Source organism: Hypanus sabinus, unplaced genomic scaffold (genome assembly GCF_030144855.1).
Source record: "Hypanus sabinus isolate sHypSab1 unplaced genomic scaffold, sHypSab1.hap1 scaffold_852, whole genome shotgun sequence".
Taxonomy (NCBI): Eukaryota; Metazoa; Chordata; class Chondrichthyes; order Myliobatiformes; family Dasyatidae; genus Hypanus; species Hypanus sabinus.
In genome coordinates, this window is record NW_026781705.1 from 117,388 (window position 1) to 123,753 (window position 6,366).

Here is a 6,366-nt window from a genome sequence, read left to right on the forward strand (position 1 = left end):
GTGTTTTCTCAGTCCGTCTCAATCATCGTGACAAAGCAACTTTTCATACGATTTACATGCTTCATATCATCCCCCCGCCGCACGAAAACTTTTCTTTTGGTCATGAATATCTCGCTTCCCATCGCCGCCTGACTCTCGCCCAGCACTGTTACGTCATCAAAATGCGACGTGTACGCGGGAACAATCAGGACCCTCCACGACTCATAGTCTTGAACGTAATGGATATGTTGCATTTGCAGGTAACAGTTTGCGTCGACAGCCCAATATTTTGTTCACCTACCTCTTCCGATCACTGTAAGCAGATCGATCGCCCAGATTAATTGTCTGTAAACGTGAGGAAATCATCGTGATTAGCAAAAGAATATATTGTCAAAATCTGGACGTGGTAGAAGGGATCGGGAAGAATATTGGAAAGGACCTGCCCGTATTTAACAAACTGGCCCTGAATTAAACCGCGGAACAGCCGGGCCATGATGGAAGAGGATTTACTGAGACACACAGTTATTAGATATTGCAGGAGGAACCAGACGTGCATAAGAGTCAGGAGAAGATTTAGGCAATCCCGACATGGAGCCCGCTCCGCCATTCCATCATACCTGATTTACTTTCAGCCTCATCCCCATTCACCCGCCTTCACTGTAGAACATTCGGCGCTTCATAACTCAGGACTTTGGCCTCCACAATAAATAGCACAGATAGGCCACGCTCTGACTAATGATATGCCTCCTTATCTCACCATTCCAAAGGGAGTTCACTCTCCTCTCAAGCTGTGCTCTTTGGTCTGAGCCACTCCTAAGATGAGAGATATTTTCTCCACGCCACTCTGTACAGGGATGTGTCAAGGAAGGCTCTCTCCCAAACGACAGCGGGTAGAGGACAGAGTCATTAAACGCTCTTCATCCCTTTACGCTCTCACTCCTGAGACCCATCTCGTTTATTTCCTCTCGACCGTCTCCAAGACATCCCGTCCTTTCTTAGATGAGGGCTTCAAAACTTCTTAAAATTCTCGGAATGGGTTCTGACAAGAACCAAAGAACACGGAAAACAGGTCATTCGGCCCTTCCAGTCTGTGCCGAAACTTTATTCCGCTAGTCCCAGTGACCTGCACCCAGTCCATAAACCTCCAGATCTCTCCAATCAATGTACCTGTCCATTTATTCTTAAAACTTGAGTGAGCCCGCATTTACCACGTCCGTTGGCAGCTCGTTCCACACACCCACCACTCTCTGGGTGAAGATGTTCCCCCTAATGTTCCCCTAAAAGCCTTCCCCCTTCCATCCTGAAGCCATGTCCTTTCGTATTTATCTGCCCTAATCTAAGGGGAAACTTATTCAGATTTACTCTGCCTATACCCCTCATAATTTTGTAAACTATCAAATCTCCCCTCATTCTTCTATGCTCCAAGGAATGAAGTCCTAACCGGTTCAATCTTTCCCTGTAACTCATCTCCTGAAGACCCAGCAACATCCTGGTAAATCTCTGCACTCTTTGAATCTTACTGATATCCTTCCTGTAGTTGTGTGACCAGAACTCCGCACAATATTCCAAATTTGGCTTCACCAATGTCTTATCCAACCTCCGTATAGCATTCCAACTCCTATACTCAATACTTTGATTTATGAATCCCAGGATGCCAAAAGCCTTCTTTACAACCCTGTCCACCTGTGACGCCACTTTCATTGAATTATTCCCAGATCCCTTTGTTCCTCCGCTCTCTTCAGCGCCCTACCGTTTACTATGTAACTACCTTGATTTTTCCTTCCAAAATGCAACTCCTCACACATGTCTACATTAAATTCCATCTGCCATTTTCTGGCCCATTTTTCCAGTTGGTGCAGATCCCTCTGCAAGCTTTGAAAGCCTTCCTCGCTGTTCCCAACCCCTCCAGTCTTAGTGTCACCAGCAAACTTGCTGATCCATTTTATCACACTATTATCTAGATAATTGATATAAACAACAAACAACAATGGTCCCAGCACAAATCCCTGAGGCACACCATTATTCACAGGCCTCCAGTCTGAGAAGCAATCATCCACTACCACTCTCTGTCTTCCACACAGCCAATTTCAAATCCAGTTTACAACCGCTCCATGGATGCCTAGTATCTGAACCTTCTGAACTAACCTCCCATGGGGAACTTTGTCAAATGCCTTACTAGAGTCCATGTAGACGGCATCCACAGGTTTTTCGTCATCTACTTTCTTGGTAACCTCCTCTAAAAACTCTACGGGATTCGTTAAACTCGATCTACAACGCGCAAAGCCATGCTGACTATCCTTAATCAGCCCTTGGCAGTCCAAATCCTTGTATATCCGATATCTCAGAACACCTTCCAATAATTTACCTGCTACTGATGTCAGGTTCACCAGCCTGCAATTACCTGGTTTACTTTTGGAGCCTTTTTTGTACAAGGGAACAACATGAGCTACCCTCCACTCCTGCGATACGCGACCGAGGCTAAGGATATTTTAAATAATTCTGCCAGGGCCCCTGTAATTTCTACACTAGTCTCCCTCAAGTAACACGTCAGGCCCGGAGGATTTATCCTTCTTTATTCGCTGTAAGGAAGCAAGCAATTCTTCCTCTTTAATCTCTATGTTTCCCCTCTTTCCATGTACGCTATGCCAGTTATGCATTTAAAATGACTTTAAAATCCTGCGAATCCCATCGTTTCATTTTTGTGCTCCGTACCTGTCAAAATCAATCATAACATTGCAATTTCCTTCCTTCCTTCCCACTAATTCAACAGAAAAGATAGACATTCAGGGATCCTGCACTACAACACCAAAGTCGATTTACACGTCCGATTTATAAATTCGATCTCTTTTGTAAAATAGGCTGCCGCTTCACACTTCCTGTCAAAGTGCACGAACAAATTCCTCCATATACTAGATTTTATTTGTCTTTGTTTGTCTGTCGCCCTCATTGTTCTGACTCGATGCTTCCTGAGTCCTGAACACTGCCGACAACTACCTTTGTATCGTCCCCAGTCCTGGCCACTTCGTTGTCAAGATTATTGGCTGCAAACGTGGAAAGCGGCGGCCGAGCGCCGACTCCCACAGAACAGCACTGGTCAACGGCAGCCCATTGGAAACATCTCCCATTCAGTCCGCCTCTTTCCTTCCTCCCACTCGGCGAAACCTCTGTTTTCCGCCATGTAACACCACGCGCTCTGACATTCAGTGGCCCGATGTGCGGTAACTTGTGAAAGGCCTTCTAGAAGTCCAGGCGCACAGCACCCTCGGACTCTTTGTTGTCGCTTGCGCATGTTATTTCCTCCAAGAATTCCAACAGCATTGCCAGGCAAGATTTTCCCAGGGGCAAACATGGCTGCCTGCGACCCGCTTTGTCTCCTGCCTCCCAGTGTCCGGAAACCTCTTCGTTCATCGTGTAATCTGAAGCCACCCTGTCATTTGAGCCCCTTTCTTCATGAAGAGCAGACTGATATTTGCAACTTCCCAGTCCCCAAGATCAGTTCAACGACAACGTGAAACTTTGAATATCAGTGCTAATTCATCCACTACATCTTCAGCGGCCCATTTCGGAATCCTGAGGTGTAGGTCATCTCGTCCATTTAGTCCCGGTGACTGATCTACCTTTTTCCCTTTCAGCTTCCCATCAATCTTCCCCTTATTATAGTGACTGCCATCACTTCCGGGTCCTGACACTGACATATTACTGCTGTGCTCAACAGTGCAGACTATCGGATGTCTCACTTCAGGGTCTGTTTCTTACTCAATGAAGTGGAAACAGTTACTTCAAAAAAGAGATTGACGCAAATATTCCTCTTACCATATAAGTGTGGAATTCACCCTGTACATTGTTATTTGCGCTCTGCGAAGAGAAAAAGGCGATTTTTTTATCGTGCCTTTAAACAAGTGAACAATAATTGTTTTCTGACTCTGCACATATATGCCCCGAGGGTATCAATGTACACATTCGTTGCTGCTTGTATCTGATTGGCATCGTTACCCGTTCGATGCACCGCGTGTTTCTGAGTCAGTGTGAGTGCAAAGCATATAATGTCTCTGACATCAGGAATGCTTCCGAATGTCACTCAATCATTCGTCAATATTCAGTCACACAGGAGCATGATGAATTTTACTTGAGGAGGAATTCGCCTTCAGAACCATTCCTGCTGAGAAATTTGCCTGGATCAGAACGTTCACCAGGCGAATTCAGATCCATTCACCTTGAGAGATAAATCTGAATGAGAACGTGTACGTGGCCGATTGGGGATGTGGACCCGTGGCCTCAGGCTGTTTACCGAAAGCTGCTGTTTCTGTTAAACGCTCACAGAGATCACTGTTGATCACAGACAGAAATGTACAAACCTGACGCTGGCTTCACTCTGTGTGTGATTGTGGAGTCTCCGCCGTTACTCATATTGATCTGACATGATAAACGACTCTTTCGTGAAAGAGTAGGTATGATTTAGCATTGTACAGGAAATACGTATTGTGTGGAAAATTCCGCAGGTGCTGGAAGCCCAGAGTAACACGCACAAAATGCCGGAGGAATTCAGTGAGTCAGGCTGTATTAATAGAATTTACAGATCCGTTTACATTTTGTCCGAACCCTTCTACTGGGCTGGGAAGGGGGCAGGAAGACGCCTGAACAAAATGGTGGGGAGGTGGAGGAGGACAGGCTGGGAGCTGATAGGTGAGGCCTGATGAGTCGGAATGCGAAAGGCTGAAGAAAAAGTAATCAGATTGCAGAGGCGAGTGTGCCACAGGAGAATGGGAAGGAGGGGCACCAGCGGGAGTTGATGGGCAGATGAGGAGAACAGATAAGAGGCCAGAGTGGACAACAGAAGAAGAGGGAACTGAACAAAAGTACCTGTGGGATAAGCTCATCAGATCTGTGTCTACTTTGCGGAATATGATGTGCTGTTGATCAATTAACTGAACATGAGATCTGGGATCGATCATCCAGGACCTTATTAAATGCCCAATGAGAGCAGAATGGCCCAATGGGCTCTACCGGTCACATTACTTATGTTCTCACCTTCCCTTTGCAAACCAATGGCTGAATTCATGACCATCCTTACCTGTTCATTCCTCGGGAAATTCACATAGCTTGGGGATGCGTTCACGGCGTTTGTATCCAAGGTGCCTGTGGGGGATAAACAGATATGTCACAGCGGCGAAGAGCATCAGGAGCCGTTGTTGAACACAGCCGACGTCAATCCGACCAGAAACAAAGCTCCATTAACAGCATGAGCTTCCATACCACCAATCGCTAGAACCAGGAAGTCAGGGCCGATATTCATCAATATGAAGAGAAATTAAGTTGTATTCCATTCCTCCGCTGATAATGTAATCTTGAGCAGAAAATATCACCTTATTTAAATGGAAAATTCAGCGGCAAAGGTCGCATAATTCGTGGCCATTCGCGAGGTTAAAAACTTCCAGCTTTTGTGCACCATGAACTCACATATTTCAATCAAATGATTATATTTCCAAGGGCTCAGTAATAGAACCGTTGAAACGGAGTTCACTCACTATTTCTTCCGAAATTGCTGCTCGTCTCATATTGGGGTGGCGGTGAATTCTTGACCCTGAACAAACGGAAACAAAGGTCGAGACATGAATTCGTCAGGAGGTTACTTTCCTGCACTGACAATTCCATTTGTTATTGCTTGATACTGTTCCGGATATCGGATGCCCTATTCCAGTCCTTCTCGATCCCAACGACAGTGACCATAATGGGTTAAGTGGAGGTAAATTGCTTTGTCTTTTTTGACATCTGATGATGTTCACACAAATATTGATGAAGGCGAACCAATTCAGACAAACAACTTCGCCGTGAAGGCGGAATGCCGATTCCGTCCACAGATGGCCCCTGATCCCAGCTAAAGTCGATCTTTCCGAAATTCTCTAACAATAGTTAAAGGTAGAAAAGACATTCCAAGAAAAATGTGTTTACCTGCCAGTTTTCCTCGCGATCAACCATCCGCTGACTCCGCCGATCAGGCCCATGCCAAGTAAACCAAGTGCAATGCCCACGATCGCGCCAGTGGTGAGGGTAATTTTGTCATCTGCTTTTGTTGCTAACACAGGAAGCAAACAGAAATTTTACATTGCAGGAACATATCTCTTTTTTTTTTTAGAAACGATTGTTGATCCAAGCTCCGCAAAGTTGTGGTCCCTGGCCTCGACTTTGCATCAATTAATATCAATTATTACTTTATTCTGGTAGGCTATTTAGAAGGAGGAATGAAGGTAAGGCGTGAGGAGAGCGTGAGAGGGAAATGGTTTGGATCTTTGATCATCGGATTTACACGGACGAATGAGAGACTCATTCACTCACCTTGTGTGGTGACATGGACAGTGAGATAACTGTTCCTGTTGGTTACGCCGTTAC